The sequence below is a fragment of the Rattus norvegicus genome, chromosome Y (assembly GCF_036323735.1).
Source record: "Rattus norvegicus strain BN/NHsdMcwi chromosome Y, GRCr8, whole genome shotgun sequence".
Classification (NCBI taxonomy): domain Eukaryota; kingdom Metazoa; phylum Chordata; class Mammalia; order Rodentia; family Muridae; genus Rattus; species Rattus norvegicus.
Window position 1 is genome coordinate 13,710,378 of NC_086040.1, and position 23,899 is coordinate 13,734,276.

The 23,899-nt window shown below is 37.4% G+C and overlaps 1 long non-coding RNA gene across 1 annotated transcript in view; it reads right to left on the reverse strand.

Annotated features, from left to right (window-relative positions):
• Positions 1-207: 207 nt before the first annotated feature.
• LOC134484433 (uncharacterized) overlaps positions 208-23,899 on the reverse strand; it is a 32,065-nt gene continuing 8,373 nt past the window's right edge. Inside the window, exons 2-3 of the long non-coding RNA XR_010061893.1 lie at positions 8,693-8,818; positions 208-702 (exon numbers count right to left, since the gene is read on the reverse strand). This is a non-coding gene — a long non-coding RNA (uncharacterized LOC134484433). The remainder of the gene's footprint in view (positions 703-8,692; positions 8,819-23,899) is intronic.

The window sequence follows — 23,899 nt, forward strand, 5'->3', positions numbered from 1 at the left end:
AATATTTAAATAAATCACCATTTTTACTTTTTCTAGCTATCATTTTAAGAGAAACACCTTGTCACCTGTTGAGTCCAATAATCAAAGTCAAAGATTTTTCTAAGAGAAACAGCCATCAGTTCCATTACCTTAGAAGCTGTGAAGCTCCTGGCCACCACTTGTCACGCCCACCTCGTCCAGCAAGGAATATGCAACATGGTTGGATCCTTGTCAACAGCCTTTATTGCAGGACACCTTCATTGCTGATACGGGGACCTCGAGCAGCAAAAGTTCTCGCCTTATATATACAACAGTATGCTAAAAATCCTTCAGGGATTGGTGGGGAATGGGTCACCCCACTATCACCCCACTGTCATCCCACTATCACCCCACTACTTGTCCTACAGGGATTGTTGGAGAACAAATCACCTCACCAGCATGGTACCGCCCCCTCATTAGCATATTACTGGCCAACTGACTCCAGGTGCAAAACCCGTGCATGCACAGTACTATTGTTCACAACAGGAGGGCGCCAGATCATACAGCTGCCGTGATGAGGGGATAAGCCTGCACATGCACTGTAAGTTGTTTACATTCAGACGGGGCTGGCTGTCAGTGCCATCTTTGTTTTGCCGCGCCACTCCTTGCATGATCTTTCCACACATGGGATCAGGAGCTGGGAGCCTCTCAGAAGCATTTGGACTTCCCTGCTTCTAATGGTTCCTGGAAATCAGAGAGTTTATATAATTAATATCTTTATCCCAAAACCCAGGTGTTTGGAAAGACACTGATCTTTTCCTTAGAGTTAATGGTTTTTATTCTTTTTAGCCCAGAAGAAGATGGTCCTAAGGAAGAAGTGAAAAACAAGTATTGTGTCCTCAGCTCAGAGCAAACTCCTAGATTATTTGGATACCTATAGAGCAATATGTGTCTGATAGTGGTATATGGGAGAGAGAGTGCTAGAAATGTGGACTTCATCATCTCTGTCTTTTCACTAGTATTATTCTGACTATAAGTCCCTGAGAGGGACCCTTTGGATTACTGAGTCAATAGGTCTGATTATCTGCTAATTTTCCTTTCTTTTCATTCTTTCCATTTTTATTTTTTAGCAATTTTTATAGCTTTTTTTATTGGATATTTCTATATTTACATTTCAAATGGTATTTCCTTTCCCAGTTTCCTGTCCATAAGATTTCTAGCTTGTCCCCTTACCCTTCTTCTATAACCCCTTAACTGTGCCTTGACATTCCCTTGAACTAGCAGTAAAAACTAGGGAGATCCAAGGGCTTATCCTAACATTGATTCCCAACATCGCATTCCTCTGCCACATATGCAGTTGGAGCCATAGGTCTGTACATAAACAGCCTTTGAATATTGGTTTATTAACAGAAAGCTCTGGTTAGTTGAACATGTTTTTCTTATGGGGTTGAAAGACTATTCAGCTCTTGCAATACTTTCTCAACATCTACAAACAAGGGGTCTGTTTTCAGTTCTCTGGTTTCCCACTAGCAATCACTTCTGTATTTGACATGGTCTAGCTGTGTCTCTAATGAAAGTTCTATAAATATTTATTGGCAAATGCACATCTTAGCTTCATCAATCTTATCTAGTTTTGGTATTTGATATATGCATATATATCATATATATATGTATGTATGTATATAAGTATATATATATATCATATATATGTGTATATATTAATATATACACTTTTGTTGGCTCCTACAACTATGAATTTTGATGGAATATTTACACGGATTCTCCGCAACTAGTTCAAGAATATAGGATCCACAAATGACAATGCCAAAGAGATTCCCTCCTGTTCTTATGAACCTGTTGAAGTTGAGGTTTCACTGGACCTCAAGTCATTCCTCTCGCTGCACATCCCTCTAAAATTGATGTTTGGACTGAAGAAACAATCATGATAAAATATCGAAAACCCTCATGTCTTGCCCTGGAAACACAGTAAGGTAGCTATTAGAGAACTGTTATCTAATAGAACTGCAGAATTGCATTCTATAGTCCGTGTTGTCCTTTCTTTAGCTGATGTCTGGTAATTTTTGTATAAAATGAGGATTTGGGAGTTCATCATTTGAAATATGAACACAATACTTCCACTGTTTATTCACTCTGTAGCTGGGCCAAGTTTGTTGCCGAATTCATTGCAAAAAATTGAATCGGAAAAATGAAATTTTTGAGTACACATGCAGGAATATATATAATATCCCCTATCAATGAATGTACAATCAGAAAATGTAACACTATATTCACTCAATTAAAGTTCTGTAGGGAAAATACTGGTACATGGGAAACTGAGAAAACCTAGGGATTTGATCTTTATTTCATAGGATTGGACCTGGGAACAAAATAAATCGCCAGAAGAATCACCTAAACTCCTTGTTCCTAGGTCTTTTCTACCCATGCCAAGCCCCTAACTACCTTTTTATAATTCAGAGCATGTAACCACTAATGAAGCAGAGACAAGTCCCTAGCTTTAGAGAGATGTAGTATGCAAAGTTTTCCACTGTGTCACAGGAGACACTCCTGGAAAGTGCACCCTCAAATCTGGTCAATGTAAGGATATCTGTTCAGCAGGTAGGCTATGACAGTTCTCAGTGACATCATCATTAGGCCCTGCCTGAACTGTCTCTTGAATTCTGGAGATCCCTCTCTTCTTCTGTGATTCACAAGTGTTGTCATGACAGCAACTGCCACTCAGATATTCCTTCATTAAAACAGGGTTTTCTAATTTGCCTCTAATTCAGAGTAAAGAGCCATTTGGGAGGGAGAACAAAGATATGAAAAGATCAGAGATCGGGAGAAGGAAGCTGCCCTTTTGTCTTGGTATAAAAGAAGAAGAAATATGTGGTCGATTGGAAAGCTCAGTGAGATCTGGGTAGGGGTTAAGTGGATTCGTCAAGGAGAGAGACTTGTTCTGAGCGTTCCACATATGGGAATCAGGAGCTAAGAGCCTCTCAGAAACAGCTGGTCTTCCCTGTTCTCATGGCTCTTGGAAGTCAGAGAGTTTATATCATTAATTTCTTCAATATATTTTGTAAAAGTATGATTTGGATTGGTGTAAAGGAAGGCTAAGGAATTTTGTGTGTTACTATTGTATTCTGCTTTTATGAATGTATTTTGCACTCTTAAGAGACTGATACAATTTTAGAGTTTTTAAAATGGTACCATGATATCAGCATATGAGAAAAATATAACTTCTTCACTTTTGTATTACATGGATCTTCTTCAGTTGTCATAGAGTTTTAGCTAAAATTAAAAATACTGTACTACATAGGTAAGAAACCAGAGTATATTTTTTCTTGTTCCCGATTGCAGTGGAACTGCTTTGACTTTTTCTCTCTTTATCACAACGATAGTGGTGGGCTTGCTCTACCTTGCCTTTATTATGTTGAACTATATCCTTTATAGCTATAGCTTCTCCAGGACTTGTGCCTTGAATGGATATATTATTTTTTACCAGTAATTTTTTGCACATAATAAAATTATGGTGTCTTTGTGCCTTTTATCATTTTATGTAGTACCATACATTTGTTGATATATGATAAATCAAACTTGTATGTCTCAGATTTAAGAAAGCTTACCTGGTTGAATATTAATTTTATTGTCACCTTGAATCTGTTCACATGTATTCTATTGAGAATATGTGAGTATCAGTGGAAATAATCTGTAATACTGACACTTCCTCTCTGTCAGTCGTCTGTAATTCTTTCTTCCTCTCTCTGTACCTTTCTGTTTTCTTCATTGTCCCCCTGTCTCACTCTTTCTCCTTTTTTTCTCTTTGAATTGTTGGACAATACCAGATTCAAAATAGAATTTTATTGTATTCAATACTTTGGCCCACTTTATGGAATAGTCTAAGAAACTGTCAATGCTCTTTAAATGTCTAATTAAATTTTTAAACTGAACACATGTGGTCCTATGATATTTTATGTGGGAGATATTAAATATCTTACGCTGTGTCATTGTTTAGTATATTGCTGTTTAAATTATGCACATTGAGCTGATTTATTATTGGTATATCAAATACATCTCGTAAATCATTAATGTTTTAAAAATATTATAGCTTTGTGACTGTAAATATAAAGTGTTTTCTCCACATCTCCTCTCTTCTCTTTAATTTTGTTAATTCCACTCTTTCTTTATCTAATTTGGCCAGAGGTTGTAACAGTCTTGTTAATATTTTCCAAGAATGGACTCTTCTTTCATTCATTATATTGTTGTCTTCATTTTATTGATTTCAGCCATGCTGAATTGGATATACATGTTATACACCTTCCACAAGGCTCAAAAGCAACCCTGAAAGAAAGGGCAAAGAGACGGTAGGTGCAAAATTGTGGGGTGCATCATAGGAAAATCGTGTCTTCAGGATACGAAGAGTGCTGTCCTCATGACACACAGCAGCTGTGGTTCGCTACACGGATTCAACCCAGTCAACAGTAAAGAATGCAGTGAAAAGTCCTGAAAGCTGTTACTCCTAACGGACATATGATGGACAGTTAGTGTCTTCTGTTGGAGGGTTGAACAATTTTTGTAAGGGTTTATCATGGGGTTATCAAACAGTATTTTAATGTAGAGGTTACAGAAAAGTAGGATTCAAAGAAATAGAGTGATGTGTGTAAAATAAATGGGAAAATTATCGTCAAAATACTTTGGTGGAAATTCTCAAATAAATTAAACAATTAAGGTATATTCCTCAATATTATGTACATAGAGAATGTTTTATTATATACGGATGTTTCATGAAGTGACCTTAATGAATTTTGTTAGCTACAACAGATCTGGCAATTCTGTGAGTTTAATGGGAGCACATTATGTAATTTGACCTAAGTAAATTTAATTTAAAGTGGCTATTTTCAAAAATACTAAGCATTATTTACATGCCACGCTCAGCAATGAGCTTCTATAAATCAAAATAAAAAAACTAAAAAGGTATATATCAAGAGAAAATAATTAAATTGAGCTACATATCTAAACAAAATATTCACAATTGAAGAAACTCAAATCAATAAGAATCTAATGGCAAATATTTGTCATCGTTATACATTATGGAAATGCAAAACTAAATTATTCTGAGATATTTTCATCCCTTTCAGAAAACTTAGTTTAATACCACATGAGCCAACTTATCTTTACTGTCTTATGGAGGGAGGGGAGCATTCCTATTCTCCTGGTGGGAAGGCAAAGTTCTATAACAACCTTTGAAATCAATGTGATGTTTCTTTGGAATATGGAAATGGAAACACCTAATGATATAACTCGAGGGTATATATCCAAATGTTGATTCATCCTAGTATATAGACACCTGATAATTTGGAAATATTCAAGTTATTCCTTAACAAATGAAGGCATAAAGAAAATGTGGTGCTTTTACAGTTTGGAAAACGGAAAGCATGTAATTTTTAATACAAGGAATGGATCTTGTGAAAGTCATCATAGATGAGGTTATCCAGATCAAAACGTAAAAATGGGATCCTAATTCACTTTAATCTGAATTTTAATTATCCAAACTGTGTACCTGTATGATCAGTTTAGTGTAAGTGTCAAGGGACATGGTCCAGACTGTCCTCATTTTGGGAAGTTCAAATGTACTTATGGATTGCTGAGGGACACAGTCAGGAACAGGAGTGTCAAATGTGAAGAAACAGGGAAGAGGGTGACAATGGAGGGAATGTAGAGAAGTACAGAAAAAATTGAGAGACATTTGAGGCATGGAATGGAAACCTAATGGGATAGAATATGAAATATTTTTTTTTAATTTTCATAGAGGTAACTAAATATTTATAGCTACAAGTACCAAAGTTAAAACGTTGATTGGGTTTATCTATGTGAAATTTCAATACTAAGTAATTTATGAAAATTATGCATTTCAACATTCAGTAAACTGAAACCATACAGATAATGAATATATAGTCATTAAGGAGACAGATGTGAACATCTCTAGTGTAAACATAAATATCTTATATTATAAACAGTATATGTGTAAAATAATCTACTCATTTGTTTATATTTTGAATGTCATTGCCCAAACTGGTATTTTTCTTGAATCCTCAAAGCCATTCTGATCCTCTTCGTTTCTAATATGGTGCTCCCCCATCGCCTTGCCCACTTTCACTTTAGCCCTGCAACATCCCCCTTCTCTGGGATATGACGTCTACAAAGGACCAAATGTCTCCCTTCACAGATATGGCAGATGAGGCCGTTATCTTCTCCATACGCTCTACGATCTATGTAGCAGAAGTCATTGACTGACCCAAGTATATTCTGATTGATAGTAAATTTCCTGAGGCTCTGAAGGGTAAACTTAATGATCCTGCTGTTCTTCATATTAGGCTCCAATCCCCTTCAGATCCTTCAGGAATTCCCCTAACTCTTCTTTTCTGGCCGTCAGGTTGTGTCAAATGGTTAGCTGTATCTACATCTGTCACTGTCAGGTGATGGCGGAGCCCCTCAGAGGACAGACATATTAGGGTCTTATCCGCAAGCATATCTTGACATCGGGAATAGTGTGAGGATTTAGAGTCTGTGGATGAAATGGTTCTTATGGTGGGGTGGTCTCTGAAGGGTCTTTCCTTCAGTCTTTGCTCTGTTTTTGTATTTGCATTTTTTAGACCTTGGATATTTATAGGATAAAGATTTTGAACTGGGTGGGCAGCACTATTCCTTCACTGGGGGGCATTTCTAGCTACAGGAAGCAGTCTCTAGTGGTTCTATCACTTTGCTGCTTGGTATTTCAACTACCGTCATTCCAGTAGGTTTATGGTAACCTCTTGCATCCCTGGCACCTGGGACTTTCCTGGTGGTATCCAAGTTCACCACCAACCACTGATGATTATTGTCATCTAATCCTCTTTTCCTCTTTAATACTCTCTTGTCTCTTTTCATTGTTGCAACTCCCCCCCCCTTTGTCCATCATTCTCTACCTCTAAATAAGTCCTTCCATCCCTCTGCCTTCCAGATTATTTTGTTCTCCCTTCTAAGTTGGTTGCATGCATCAGCAATTTGGCCTTCTAATGTGTTACCCTTCATGTGATAAAATGCTCTGTATAGTGGGCATTCTAAGCTTTGGGGCTAACATCCACTTGTCACTAAGTTCATCCCATGTTATGGCCTTTTTGATCTCTGTTACTTCACTAATTTCCCGCTCCATCCCTTTGCCTACAAAGTTTTTGGTGTCCTCATTTTTAATACCTGAGTAGCGTTTCTTTGCTTAAATATAGCACACTTTCTCTATTTATTCCTCAGTGGAGTTGAGGTAAATCATGCTTGTTTCCAGCATTCGACTATTTTAAGTAAGGCTGCTCTGATCCTGTTCAACCATATGTCCTTGTTGTATGTGGATCAAGTTTGGGTATATGTGTTGAAGTGAGTGGTAAAGCTGGGTCTTCAGGTAAAGCTATTTGCAATTTTCTCTGAACCTCCTCATTGATATCCAAAGTGGCTCTACAGGTACTAATACCACAAGCAGTGGAGGAATGTTTCACTTTCTCTATAGTGAAAAATCTACTGAATCAGATTTTTATCTTAGTCATTGAGATTGGTGTAATGTAGTATCTCTGGTTCATTTTGATTTGCCTTTTTCTGATAACTATGGATGTTGAATATTTCTTGATGTATTTTTCAGCTATTGAGATACCTCAGTTGAGAATTCTTGGTTTACCTCTCTAACCAATTTTAAAAGTTTGGATATTGGGTTGTCTGGGGCACTAAGGAAGAAGATATCAATGTGGAGGGGACAACCACTATAAAAGGTGAGGGGAAGAGTTTAAGTGTGATGGACAGGAAAGTAGAGAATATTATCTGTAATCTTTCATCAGTGTAACTATGCATGTATGTATGTATGTATGTTTGTATCTATCTATCTATCTATCTATCTATCTATCTATCTATCTATCTATCTATCTATTACACTGATCTATCATATATTGCAGTACTTTGATATGTTTTCTACCTCAGATAGGTGTGGTAGTAGCCTCTAGTTATGTCACATGCTGGAAAAGCTAATTAGTTATATCTCATGCTAAAACATATACAGTCACATAACTAAAGAAAATATTTGCGTTATTATGAAATAAATGAGAAATTTGATAGTATAAAATTAATAACCTATATTGAATCTCTTTTCTGAACTATAAATTTAAAATGAATCAAAATTTTAAAGCAGCTTTTAAAATTCTGGAGTACTAATATATATATTAGAAACGTTTCAAAAAATTAGAAAAGAGAGTGCATGTGTATGTTACATATATATACACATACTCACATACATATATATGTATATATACACATACAAATATATATATGTATATATACACATACAAATATATATATATTTATATACATGTATATATATTTGGCCACATACACATACACACACACACACACACACACATATATATATATATATATATATATATATATATATATATATATATATATATGTACATGTATATATAAACATTTATACAACATATAAGTATATGTCCTTAGGTACACATACAAATATAGACATATATACACATACATACATACACACATACATACATACATACATTCATACATACATACATACATAAATGCTTTTACAATGCAAAATCCTTGCTATTAAAAGGATTTGCCTAGGCATGATGTATATGGTTTAGCCAAATAAGAGAAAAATGATGTTATTGCTAAATGTCTTTGTCTGAGTACTCACTTCTGCTTGTTTAACATGATGATGGTTCTACCAATCTGACTTCTATGTACTTGGGGATTGAAATGATGTCCTTTGCTTCTTTAATTCACTCATAAACTTTCTCCAAAGATAAGTGATTCCTTATCCCTACAACGAGATGGCATGTGCCTTTAGCCAAACATAATAGCAAAATTAACAAAGGAGCTTCATGTCTTACAAACATTATTTTATAAACTTGCTTGAAATCATAGTTTTGATAATTATCATCTTGACCAAACGCACCATCAGGCTTACATATTCACATTTTTTTTTAACTAAATGTACTTTATTTCATACAAGAGTAAGAACAAGTAACTGCAATTGAGGTGGTTTTAATAGTTTGCAGTACCATTACAGATCATAGGTTGTAAATGTTTTAAACTTTTTATATTGGAAACATGGTCAAGGGATCTACACTGTCTTGATTTTTCTCCTCTGACCACATATTGGATTACCCATTTTAACATTAACAATAGTTGTAAATGATTGGAATAGTCTCTATCCCTCTGAGGAGAAAATGATGTACAGGATTATTCAGCTACAGTAATATATTTGTAACAGCAGAAAACGTTTCAAACATCTTATATTTTTCAAAGGGACATATGGCTATACTGACTATGACAAACAAAAAAGCACCAGCAACAATGTTTGTGCATCATCTGTCTCTGTTGATCTTCAATTCCCTGAGAGAAGCAAACCATAGAGCGTCTCTCTTTCCAGGCTACTGACAGAAGCCTAGCTCTTCTACTAGGTTGTACCACTGCTGCTGTTTCCTGTTTGTTATAACAACTCTACAGATCTCAACTACTAGAGTATTCATGAAATGTTTGCTAATGGACCAAAGTGCCTTTTCCAACTTGAGAACTGAAATTCGGCTTTCCAGACAACACAGATGGGCAACCACCCCCACCCCACAATGGCCCACATCCTTTCTTTTACCTCTGGTGCCTGGAGGGCTACAGGGAGGTTAAAGGTGTTAAGAGTCAGCAGCAAATATCGATATTTGTGAAAAAATAAAGTTTTAATTTGAAGGGTTATAAGCTTTGGGCTATCCTTGGGGTGCAATATCACTCAGGCATTTGGTGTATGCTGAATGGAAGGACACTGAGTTTGCCAAGCTAACAGCAAAATGTCAAGTATTTTCTGGTGCTGCATATATCAGTGTATATAAAGTTTTTATGAACAGTGGTAAAAAGCAGGATGTTTGGGTCTGGGAGGAGAGAGAAGGAAGATGGTTACTATGTGTAAAATGCATGGCATCTAAGCTCCATAAAATCAAAGACATCTGGGTCAGAGAGGGAGTGACAGGCCCACTCCAGAGATGCTGAGCACTATAACAAAAATGGTAAAGTGCTAAGTTTTCTGCTGTATATATTTTGATACCTTAACAAACCAAAGAAAACAAAACAAAACAGAACAAAAAATAATAAAGGACCATGACTGTGTACAAAGATCTGATGGAAGATCTTTGTCTGAGGCTCTCAATATTCAACACTAAATAAATAATGAAAAATAAATGATGACCCACTCAATCATGGAGCTGTCCACCAAGTAATAGTGACAATAGTATTGTGAAACAGTATTGAATCCCATGGAAAGTGTTCATTGCATAATATGTTGTATATATTTGCATGCTTTTTTTTTCAGTGGCAACCAAGCTCTGGTTACATGTGTTCATACATTTGTGTGAATATTCAACTTCCTGCGGTCCAGGCTCACTGACCATTGTTTTCCTGCTGCAAGGACAGCACTGACAACAGTGAATCATAATAACCTGTTGTCCAGTGAATGAAGAAGGATGTGAGGGACTGATTACCAATCAAATGGACACATGGAGGCATCCATGGCTTCAGCCTCATATATAGAAGGGGATGACATTGTCCACCATCAATAGGATGAAAGCCCTTGGTCCTATGAAGTCTGGTTTCCCTATTGTAGGGAATGCCAGAGTGTTGAGGTGTGAGTGGGCAGGCAGGATTGGTAGGAAACTCACAGAAGCATGGGGAGGGAAGATGGGATAGAGGGGAACCAGGAAAGGGTATAACATTTGAAATGTAAATACATAAAATATCCAATTAAAAAAGAAGAAAATGAGTGAGAAAGGAACAGGAGGCTAACCTCAATGAATGAGAGAGCTTCTAAATGCTGGCTTAAGTTAAAAGATTCCAGAATCTTTGTTATGTATGAAAGGCAAGGGTCAGCAGCCTATAGCATTTCATGTTTTTAAAGAAAAGTAATTTGAATAATAGTTCCGTTTTCTTATATGAACACACAGAATCATTGGAAAGAAAAATGGACAGCTGGTTTTATTGGTTTTATTAGTTAAAGAATTATTTATTGGCATATCTTCCAACATAGCTTATACCACCCTTAGAAAGATTTTTATGGGATAAGAAGGCAATAGAGAGTCAGTGTTGTGATACAGGTATCTTCCATGTATTTTCAGTCACATACAGACATCTTTTTAAACTGTGAAAATATAAAATAATTAATTGATTGAATGAAATCATATTATGTTAATTCCTTACATGAAGCAGTACTGTCTGTGTATATGACTTTCACACTTAGATTAATATTAGGAGATGGATTCATTTAAAAAATTGTTAAAAGTGCTGTGGTATAGTGGTGGAATACATTATCTAAAGTCTTACTGTCTGGGATGGAATACTGGCTCTCCATTATCTAATCAGAAAGCAAATAAGAATGTAAAGAGACAAGTGCCTCTAAGAAAACACTCACGATAAATATAATATAAAATACACTTATACATTCAAAAGAATACTATAAATATTTTAGATCTTCTAAAACAACATAAGGATGATCATTTTAGACTGGGTTCATATTGCCATACAATATATTTTATTTAAAATTTCAAGCTCACATGTGTGAAATTTTGTTTGGTCAGAACTGTTTTCCAGCTAGCATGCATTAATCTTCTACCTGACTTACCGCTTTAATTCTAATTGATTGATTTTTATTTCAACCTTCTAAGTTGCCAAATTTTTGTCTGATCTCTGATAACAACCACCATTTGTGTGCGGGTGTATTTTTCAAACATGTAGAGTCAGAATAAATCTGATGTGTCATGGTGCATGGAATTGAAACAATTGCTAAAATTTACAGGATATATTTTGAAATTAAGTACATTCCTAAATGAAACTCTGTAGTACGTATATTTTTTCAAAATTTGTTTGTAGATAATTTGAGATAAAAATATAAAAGCATGTTATTTGAGAAAATGAGAATACCCAATTGCTAAAATGCCAGAAAATATAAGATAATTATTCTGAATTGCAAGGCAATGTAAAATCAAAATTAACAAGAGTAATTTGATGGGATGGCTATTGTGTATGCAATATTTCTATGTCACAGAATTATACCCTTACATTAGTAGTACTTGGTACATTAAAAAGCAAAGAGACCAAACTGCATTTCATTTCTTGTAGAACAGTCAAAAAAGAACCCAAAAGCTTTCCTTTTAAAATCATTTAAAACTTATTTTGCATTAGATAAATATCTCCTTTAATAAGAGTAGAATGACTTTTTCTAAAGTACTTTTGTTAACTTGAGACTTTTAAAAATGAATTTTGCTTTCTTTTTCCAATATCCAAATGTACATGAAGAAAGTCCATTATTAGTGAGAAAGATAATTGCTGCAGTTCTTCAATAATAATTTCCTTTGGTAAGTGGAATTTTATCCAGGTGTTTCAGAATTAATCTAACTATTGTCATTTCCATCAGTAGATGTAGAAGAAACCATGATATAAACAAATGCAATTCACTAATACAGTAAAATCTCATTAAAGTAAAACCATATCTGCAAGCTATAGGAAGTTTTCCAAGCAATTTCAATTGACATTCTTGCACAAATTATTTTTATAATAAATGTAGTAAACAAAATACTCCTATACAAATAATAATATCTTTGGAGTTAAGTTCACATTAAATTCAAACTTTCTCTCTAGACTTTCTTCTCTTATTAATTAATCTATTATTTCTTTGGAAGAATAAAAGAGAAGATGGATTGTGTTGGGTACCAGGCAGCAATCAGAAGCATCAACCTCTTTGTGGTAATCGAATAGGTATGAATTTCATTACTGACATGAATGTTTAACCAAGATTCTTCCCTTTTAATATTCCCAGACTCTTGATTTTTTTCCGGATATCACAGATCCCATATTGGTTGGATAAAAAAGTGTACACTATGTCATGATAATAAAATTATTGTTAGAAAATCCTTGTTTGTTGCTACCTCTGAATAAGGAAGTTTGAATCAGATCATGCAACTTGACTCCACAGAGATGGCATCCTTCTCTAAATAGCATTTGCACACTTTTGTCCATAATACCATGTCTTAGCAAGAGTTTTTATTGCAGTTATGAAAAACCATGACCCAAGGGAAAATAGAAAGTTGGGGAAGAGAGTGTTTATTTTAGTTTACATTTTCTTTTTTTAAATTTTATTTAATGGAATTTTACAATGTAGATTTCATCCCTCCCCCAGCTCATACTCTGACTGTTCTATATCGCATACATACTCGCCTCTTGCCCATCTGAATAAAGCTGTCTCCTACTCCACCCCCAGTCTACCAGACCTCTCCACTCCCTGGGGACCCAAGTCTCTTGAGGGTTAAGTGCAACTTCTCTTGTTGTGTCCAGATTCTGCACTCCAGTCTTAGGGGCTTCATATAAGCTGGTGCATGATGCCGCATTGATGGCTCTGTGTCTGAAAAATCACTGAGGTCCAGGTTAGTTAATACTGTTGGTCCTCCTACAGGGTTGCTCCCCTCCTCAGCTTCCTCCAGCTTTTCCCTAATTCGAACACAGGGCTTAGCAGCTTCTGTTCACTGACTAAGTGTAATTGTCTGCATGTGACATTTTCAGCTGCTTGTTGGGACTTTCAGAAGGCAGTCATGTTAGGTCTGTTTTGTGAAAATAACAAAGCATGAGGAATATTGTCAGGTCTTATGGGCTTCTACTTAATCTAGTTCCCATATGTGTCAGGTCACTGGAATTCCTTTGACTCAGGCTCTTCTCTGGTTTTGTCCCTGAAGTTCTTTCAGACAGAAACAAATATGGTTTAGAGTTTTGATTTGTGGATGGCAACCCTATCCCTCACTTGATGCTCTCTCTTCCTCATGGAGGTAGTCTCTACAAGTTTCTTCTACCCACTCCTGGACATTTCACTGAGTCCTGATTGTATCTTAACTCTCATGTCCTTGGAATATTCTAGAGTCACCCCCCACCTCCAAACTTTTAGCTCCTGAGGTTCCCTGTTTCTATTCATTCTGCTGTCCCTCAGGTCTACAGTCCTACTCCCCACCAAAACCTGACCATGTTCCCCTCTTTCCCTTACTGTCTCCTTTCTCACCCAGGTCCCTCACTCTTCCCTACTGTGGTTCATTTCTTCTCCTTCTCAAGTGGGATTGAGATTCCTCACTTTGGCTCTTCAGATTGTTAAACTTTTACATTTCCTTTTATAAAAATTGGATATTTTTGTTTACATTTCAAATATTAATTATTATCCCAGTTTTCCACTCATAAGACTCCTATCATTTCCCACACCAGTTCTTCTATAAAGGTGTTCCCCGTCACCAAGCTCTCCCTTTCCCAGCACTCCCTGACATTCCCTTGCACTGCAAGTTCCAGCTTTGGTAGGCCTATGAGCTTCTCCTCCCATTGATGTCCAACAAGGCCATTCTCTGCTACATATGCAGTTGGAGTCATAGTTCTGTCCATGTACAGTCTTTGAATATTCGTTTGGTACCAGAAAGGTATGGGTCGTTGGCATTGTTGTTCTTATGAGATTGAAATCCCATTCAGTCCCGGTATTCCTTTCTCCAAATTTACTAACAAGAGGTTCATTTACATTCCACTGGTTTGCCAATAACTTTCACTTCTGTAGTTGGTGAGCTCTACCTGGGTCTCTCAAGAAAGATCTATATCCATTTCCTGGCAGCAAGCACTTCTTAGCGTCATCAATCTTATGTAGTTTTGTGGCAGATCTATCTATCAATCTATCTATCTATCTATCTATCTATCTATCTATCTATCTATCTATCTCTCTATCTATCTCTCTATCTATCTCTCTATCTATATATCTCTATCTATATATCTCTATCTCTATCATATATATATATATATATATATATATATATATATATATATATATATATATATATATATATATATATATTGGCTTCTACCGCCATGTGGTTAGGTGAAATGTTAGGATGGATTCTGTGCAACTAGGTCAAAAATATAGAATCATTAAAGGCCAATGCCAATCAGACTCCCTCCTGTTATCGTGAACCTATTGAATTTGAGGTTTCTCTGGACATCAGGACATTCCTCTTCCTGCACATCCTCCTGAGTCTTGTGTTTTTCCTGAAGAAAGAATCATGATAAAACCTCCAAAATCATTAAGTCTGGCTCTGGGAACACAGGTAGGTAGATATTATAGAACTGATATCTAATGGGACTAGAGATTCACATTCTACAGCCCATGATGTTCTTTGCTTTACTGATGTCTCATAATATTGGCATTAAATAATTATTTGGGACCTTATCCTTTCAAGTAGTTATACAATATTTACACTGTTATATCCACTCTGTATATTGGCATTTTGTTGCTAATTAATTGGAAAAAATGGAATTGCTAAACAGAATTTTGAGTACACTTTCATTCATATATATATATATATATATATATATATATATATATATATATATATAGTCTCCTTTCAAGGAAAGTACAATATGAAAATGAAATACAATGTTCAATCAATTAAAGGTCTGTAGGGAAAATACTGGCCTTTCGAAAACAGAGAAAACCTAGGAAATTGAGGTGTATGTCACAGGAATGCACCTGGGAATAAAATTATTTTCCAGAAGTACCTCCTCTGCTCCATGTTCCTAGATACTTTCTACCCATGCCAATCCCCTGACTAATTTTCTCCATTCAGAGCTACTAACCACTAATGAAGCAAAGAGAAGTCTCTAGCTTTAGAGAGATGTAGCATGTAAAGGTCTCCACTGTGTCACAGGAGACACTCCTGGACAAGGCACTCTCGAATCTGTTCAATGTAAGGAAAGCGGTTAGCAGGTAGGCCATGGCAGCTCTCAGTGACATCATCATTATGCCCTGCCTGATAAATCTCTTGTATCCTGGAGAGCCCTGGCTTCATCTGTGATGTCACAAATGTTGCCCTGACTGCAACTGCCTTTCACATATTCCTGCAGTACCTCTAGGGTTTACTAATTGGCCTCTAATTCATAGTAAAAAGCCATTTGGGAGTGAGAGGAAAGAGGGTAAAGAAAGAGTGATGGGGAGAAAGAAGTTGGACTTCTGGATTTGTATAAAAAAGGAAGAAATACTTGGTCAATTGGAAAGCTCAGTGAGAACTGGTTAGGGGTTGAGTGGGTTTCCTGAAGAGATATCTGAGCCTTCAACCTATGGGAATCAGGAACTGAGAGCCTCCCAAAAGCATCTGGACACAACTGCTTGTTATGGTTCCTGGAAGTCGGAGAGGTTATATCACTAATTTCTTTATTCCAAAAGCCAGGTGTTGGAAAGGGCCCAGTTTTTTCCTGAGAGCTCATGGCTTTTATAATTTTTTCCGAGAAGAGAAAGGTCCTAAGGAAGAAGGGAAAGACAAGTATTGTGTACTCAGCTCAAAGTAAACTCCTCCTTGCTTTGGATTCCTATAGTGCTGTTTGGGTCTGACAATGATAATTGGGAGAGAGAAGTGCTTCTATTTGAGACTTCATCATCTCAGTCTTTCCACTGGTATTACTCCAACTACCATTCACTGACAGTTACCCTTTAGATATCTGAGTCAATAGGTGTGATTAGATGGCTGTTAACTTTTTTTTCTCTAATTTTTTTATTTTTTAGCAATTTTTATTGCTTTCTCTAATAGGATATTTTTATATTTACATTTCAAATATTATTTCCCTGGATCCTGTGCATGAGATCCCTAAACAGTCCCACTAACCTTCTTCCATAACCCCTCGTACTGCCCCTTGACATTCCCTTGAACTGGGAGGCAAACCTAGGGAGGAGGAAGGGCTTCTCCTTCCATGGGGGCCCAACAAGGCCATTCACTGCTCCCTATGCAGTTGAAGCCATAGGTCTGTCCATACACAGTCTTTGAATATAGGTTTAGTACCAGAAAGTTCTGCTTAGTTGAATTGTTGTTCTTATGGGGTTGAAAGTCCATTCAGCTCTTGTAATCTTTTCTAAACATCTACAAACATGAGGTCCATTTTCAGTTCTCTGGTTTGCCACTAGCATTCACTTTTTATTTTACATGCTCTAGCTGTGTCTCTCAGAAATGATCTATGTCCAGTTCCTGGCAGCATGCATTTCTTAGCTTCAACAATCCTATCTAGTTTTGGTGCCTGGTTCATATATATATATATATATATATATATATATATATATATATATATATATATATATATACTTTTGGTGGCTCCAACAACTAAGAATTTTGAAGGAATATTTACTTGGATTCTGTGTAACTAGGTCAAGAATATAGGATCCACAACTGACAATGTGAAATAGACTCGCTCCTGTTCTAATAACCTATGGAAATTGATGTTTCACTGGACCTCAAGCCATTCTTCTAGCTTACCATCACCCAGATACTGTGGTTGGACTGAAGAAAGAATCATGATAAAACATTCAAAACCCTCAAGTCTTGCCCTGGGACCACAGGAAGGTCGATATTAGAGAACTGTTATCTAATAGAACTACAAAACAGCATTCAATACACCATTTTGTCCTTTGCTTAACTGATGTCTGGTAATTTATGGGTCAAATAAGGATTTGGGAGTTCATCATCTGGAGGAGGTACACAATATCTACACTGTTATATTCACTCTATAGCTGGGCCCTGTTTGTAGCCAAATTCATTGCAAAAAATGGTATTGGAAAATTGAAAATTTTGAGTACACATGCAGGAACATACATAATGTCCCCTATCAATGAATGTACAATCAAAAATGTAGCACAATATTCACTCAATTAAAGGTCTGTAGGGAAAATACTGGCACCTGGGAAACAGAGAACACCTAGGGAATTGAAATTTATGTCATGGGATTGGACCTGGGAATAAAATTAATCTCCAGAACAATCTCCTTCCCCAAGTTCCTAGATCTTTTCTACCCGTTTCAAGCCCCTGAGTAACTTTCTTCATTCAGAGCATGTAACCAGTCATGAAGCAGAGAGAAGTCTCTAGCTTTAGAGAGATTGAGTATGTAATGGTTTCTACTGTGTCACAGGAGACACTCCTGGAAAGGGCACTGTTGAATCTGGTCAATGTAAGGAAAGCTGTTCAGCAGGTAGGCCATGGCAGTTCTCAGTGACATCATCATTAGGCCCTGCCTGAAAAATTTCTTGTAACCTGGGGAGCCCTAGCTTCTTCTCTGACGTCACAAGTGTCCTCTTGAGGTCAACTGCCTCTCACATATTCCTTCCTTATTTCCATGGTTTACTAACTGGCCTCTAATTCAGAGTAAAGAGCCATTTTGGAGGGAGAACAAATGGGATGAACACATCAGCGATATGGAGGAAGCTGACCCTCTTTCTTGGTATAACATAAAAGAAGAAATATGTGGTTCTTAGGAAAGTACCTTGGGAAGATGACTTTAGTTCTTTTGTTCTCTAGGTGCACCGAGATTTTGGAGAAGTTGCCGAACATCCTAAAGACTTTTGGGCAGATGGTAAAGTTTCTAGATACCCCTTTTTAGATTTCAATTATCTGGGATTGTATGGCTGATGGTACATATTTACCAGGAAGAGTGCTAGAGCCAGATTGATTTTTAGAACTTTTAGAAGACATGGGATTTTTCTGATATACTTGGGCTAAAGGCAAAAGGTCCAAATGAATTTTTTTTATAAAGTGGACATTCCTTCAGACCTTTGTAAATATAAAAAAGGTTTTGAATTTTTGAAGTCTAATTTACAAAATGACAAATCACTTTGAGCATTTTTGGATGATATGGGATGTCCAGCATCCCTTGAATGGATTGGTAACTATCCATATTTCCTTCCTCATATTTTGAAAATTCCAAGGCCCTTTGGACAGATAGAGAAGGTGTGGGACTCACCTGAGGAGTAGTTGTAGCTTTTGCTGTCTCTTTTGCAGAAGAAGATGGCAAGATCCCTTTTGGCAGATGTGGGAAGGATGAAACTGTCTTCCTTAGAAGAGAAATTTCTCAAGACTCCGTCAGAAGGAACAAACTTTAACGTTTTGTTTCTGGAAACTGGATGCCTGTGGTCCATTTTGGAAGAGGGATAATATCGACTATTTCTCCCCAGAGTGGACATGTGAAATAAATCTACTTGTGTAGATGGGGATAGTTGTGAAGCATGCTCTTAAGATGTAGTAGAACCTAAGACATCCTTCTCAGGTTAGAAAGGTCTTAATATACCCTTATATGTTTAGAAATCCTGACTGACATCAGAATGGGGGTTAGTTATTAGAGCTACCTCTGAAGATGTGAACTCTCCTAAAGCATCAAGATCATATGTGAGAGTTCTGAGAGCCTCATAAGAAGATATGGATGTATCTAGATATTGTTGTGTAACTGAGGAAGTTCCAAGAAAAATTTCTTATGCTGGAGAAGAGGAAACAGATTTTCATATAGAAGTGTCAGGTTTCCTAGCCTGCTTGATAGGTAAAACAAGTTCAAAGGCCCCTTCAGAAGGTAAGGTAAAATCCAGAGCCTTTGAGGTATTTGGCAGATGTTCTGGGTCTGGTTGTGGGTATAAAGAAGGACTGGAAACCCTTTGTGCACATTTGGAAGAGTGTGTAGCATCTTCTGTAGTTGAGGAAAAGTCTGATCTTGAGGAGAAAACAATGTTCCCATAGCGGAGATCGTATGCATTGGTTTGCACAAATGGAAGCCAAGGAATCTGTTTCCTCAGATGTCGAGGATGCTACAGACACCGGTGTTTGTATAGCATATTCCACCATTCCTCTTTCACATATGGTTGGATCCATAATGTTCTCTACAGATGGAATATGTCCAAGAAAATCTTTTGTATATGTGTCACATCCACAAGCCGTTTCTAAAGATGTGACTGTAGGAAGAACGGCTTCAGTAGATGTTTCTTGTCCCACAGTCTCTTTAGGAGATATAGTACTGCTCAGAGAATTCTGCTTAGTTTTGGGAATCCTAGAATCTCTGATGTGTATGAGGAAAATTTTGGAGCCTCTTCTTTCGGACAGAATGACCTAGAGTCCCCTGAGGAGGTATGGGATGTTTTATCTTCTCTGCACATTGTATAAATATGGAGTCTGCATTGCTCATTGACTGTGTGTTCTGATAAACTTGTCTCTTTTCGGCCTGATGACATGTCAGGAGGGTCCTTTTGGGTGGTAGAGGATATTTGAATAATTCTCTGTTGCATAGGGACATTGGAAGTACTGGTGGAGATGGTGAGGGTGGTAGATCACATTTTTTATGTGCAGAAGGCACAAGAGTTCCTTGGGTGGACTCAGAATTTTCTACCAAATCTTGCAGGGGTATGGAACACTCAAGAGCCCCTTCTGAAACTGGCAATGGTCCTTGATCTAATGGTGTACATGCAGAAAGTTTTGTCTCTGCCTTGGCTGTTATGTGTGTTATGAGGTTGACTTGGGGATTTGTGACTGTATTTTGTCCCCCTTGGATCATAAGTGATTACTTAAGCCCATTTTTATAGTGGAGTACTTTGAAGTTCCTCTTGGTTTAATAGAGAATTTCTGAAATCCCCTTTGTCAGAAGAATCAGTTTTCAACTCATTTTACCTGATGCAGATTGAATAAGGCACTTTGGTGTAGATGGGGGACATCTTTGAGTGTCTTTGTGAGTGGACATAGCTCTCTCCCACACTTTGGCAGTTGGCCAAGGTGTTAAAGTCTCCTGTTGAGAGGGGGCAGGACTTAATCCATGTGTGGAATATAAGAAATCACTGAGATTACTTTTAACAGAAGAAGTTTTGGAGCCCTATTTTTCTGATGGGGCCTGTTGTACCTCCCCTTGACCAGAGGGGTCTAGTCCAACACACTTTGGAGGAGAATTGGAAATACTGGAGATCTGTAGGATAGGGAATGAACATTTGAAACTCCTTTGGAAACTCTGAGGGACAGAGAGCTGATCACCCAGAAGAGTGGGCAATACTGAGACTTCAGGGTAGGAGAAACTGCCACTTCTGCCCACCTGTGCCCACACCCCTAGCCCAAGAGGAAACTGCATAGTGCCTCTGGACACATGAATATAGGAGCAGTAATGCTCCAGGATTCCTGCAGTCCAAACTGCACCTGGATCTGAACTGGCCCAAACAGTATTCTACACCCAAATCTCATGTGGGGTGGGGAAATCTTAGACGTCAGAGGGGCATGAACCCCTGAAAACTCTCCTCACATTTCTGACTCAAGAAAAACACCTATCTCCATCTGGGCCTCCTGTGCATAGGAACATAGGAGCACTATGGGCAGGACATTTCTGGTTGCAGCTCTCATGGAAAGGGGAAAATCACCCCAACCAATGATTTCAGGCCTGAGACAAGAGGTGAATCAAACTTTTCTGCTGCATGTGACCTGACTGAAGGACTCAGGACATGCAAAGTCAGACTGCCTCTGGGACCAGGCACTATCAGTTTCTAGCTGGCTCCTGAACCTCTCTATTCCTGACCTAGAGCTCCCTGCTCCTAGATGCTCTTGGACAGAGAGATGATCACCCAGGAGTGTGGAGAATACCAAGTGTACAAGGCACAGAGACTGGCACTTCTGCCCACCATTGCCACATCTCTGGTCCAAGACAAAAATGCATAGTGCGTGTGGACACAGGAATATAGAAGGGGTCAAAGTGCAGGAGCACCATGTTCTAGACTGTGCCTTGATCTGAAAAGAACTGGTCAAACAGCTCCCTGCACAAAAATCCCGAGGGTAGGGAAACTAGACCTTCAGAAAAGCAGACACTCCTGGGAAACCAGAGGAGACTATTCTCTGCCCAGATTCATGACTCATCAGGAAAACACCTTGTGCCTTCCTAGCCACCTCCCCCCACAGTGGGACCTAGGAGAAGTATGGGAAGTTCCTTCTGGTTCCCGCCCACAGGGACAGTGGAACTCAGTGGACAGGAGCAACTACATGCCTGAGAGCAGAATACTCTGTTCCCTTAACTGGGTAAAAGAAAACAGGAAAATAGCTCTACAGCAGTCCTGACACAGGAGCCTACAGGACGTTCAAGCCACTTTCAAAAAGAGCAAGACAAGCTAACTCCAGAGACCACCTGATGGCTAGTCAGGGCCACAAGCAACAGAAATTAAGACTACTTGGGCTCAACAGAACCTAATTCTCCCATCAAAACAAACACTGTATATCTAAACACCCCAGAAAAAGAAGCTCAAGATTTAAGTTTAAATTTTATCATGATGAAGGAGTATGTTAAGAAGGTCAAAAATAACTCCCTTAAGAAAATACAGGACAACAGAAAATACAGAATAAAACAAGTAGAATCCCTGAAAGAGGGAACTCAAAACTACCTTAAAGAACTACTGGAAAAACAGCAAAACAGGAGACGGAAATAAACAAAACCATCCAGGTGTTAAAAATGAAAATAGAAACAATAAAGAAAGCACAAGGAAGACAAACCTGAAAATGGAAAACCTAGGAAAGAGACCAGGAGCCACAGATGTGAGAATCACCAACAGGATAAAAGAGATAGAAGACATAATCTAAGGAGCAGAAGATTCCATAGGTAACATTTACACAACTGTCAAAGATAATGTAAAACGGAAAAGCAGCTAGCACAAAACATACAGGATATCCAGGACACTATGAGAAGATAAAAACTAAGCTTAACAGGTAAGGAAGAGAGTGAAGACTGCCAATATCAAGGGACAGTAATATCTTCATAAAATTTTAGATTAAACTTCCCTAATCTAAAGAAAGAGATGCACATAAACATACACAGAGCCTACAGAACTCCAAATAGAGTGGATCAGAAAAGGATATCCACCCATCACATAATAGTCAAAACACCAAATGCAAAAAAACAAATAAAAATATTAAAAACAGTAAGGGAAAAGGTCAAGTAACATATAAAGACAAACCTATCAGAAATATACCAGAATTATCACAAGAGACTATGAAAGCCAGAAGATCATGGACAGATGTCATGTAGACAGTAAAAGAATAAAAACGCCAGCCCAGGCTACTGTATAAAGTAAAACACTCAATTAACATAGAAACCAAGATATTCCATGACAAAACCAATACACAATATCTTTCTACATATCTAGTCCTACAAAGGACACCTACGGGGAAACCAAAAAACAAGGAGGCAAGTAAAATTATAGATTAAAGCAAGAAATTAATCTTTTCACAACAAAACAAAGAGAAGAGAAGCACACAAAAACTAACCTCCAATTATGAAAATAACAGAAAGTGACCATTACTATTTCTTAATATCTCTCAACATCAATGGACTCAATTCCCTATTAAAAGGACACAGTTTGACACACAGGATATGTAATGAGGACCCAGCGTTTTGCACTACAGGAAACAAACTTCAGAGACAAAGGCAGACACTACCTCAGAGTAAAAGGCTGGAAAACAACTTTCCAAGCAAATGGTCAGAAGAAGCAAGCTGGAGTAGCCATTCTAATATCATATAAAATTGATTTTCAACTAAGAGTCATCTAAAAAGATAAGGAAGGACACTTCATATTCATCAAAGGAAAAATCCACAAAGATGAACTCGAAATCATAAATATCTATGCTCCAAATACAAGGGCACCTACATACATAAAAGAAACCTTACTAAAGCTCAAAGAACACATGGCACCGCAAACAATAAGAGTATGAGATTTCAGCACACCATTCTCACCACTGGACTGATCACGAAAAGAGAAATTAAACAGAGACATAGACAGAATAACAGAAGGTATAAACCAACGGACTTAACAGATAGAGAACATTCTATCCAAAACAAAAGGATATACCTTCTTCTCACACCACCTCATGGCAATTTCTCCAACACTGATCATAAAATCAGTCAAAAAGCAGGCCTCAAAGGATACAGAAAGATAGAAATAATTCCATGCACTCTACCAGACTACCATGGGCTAAGGCTGTTCTTCAATAAAAATTAGGAAAGAGCACCCACATATACATGGAAGTTGAACAATTCT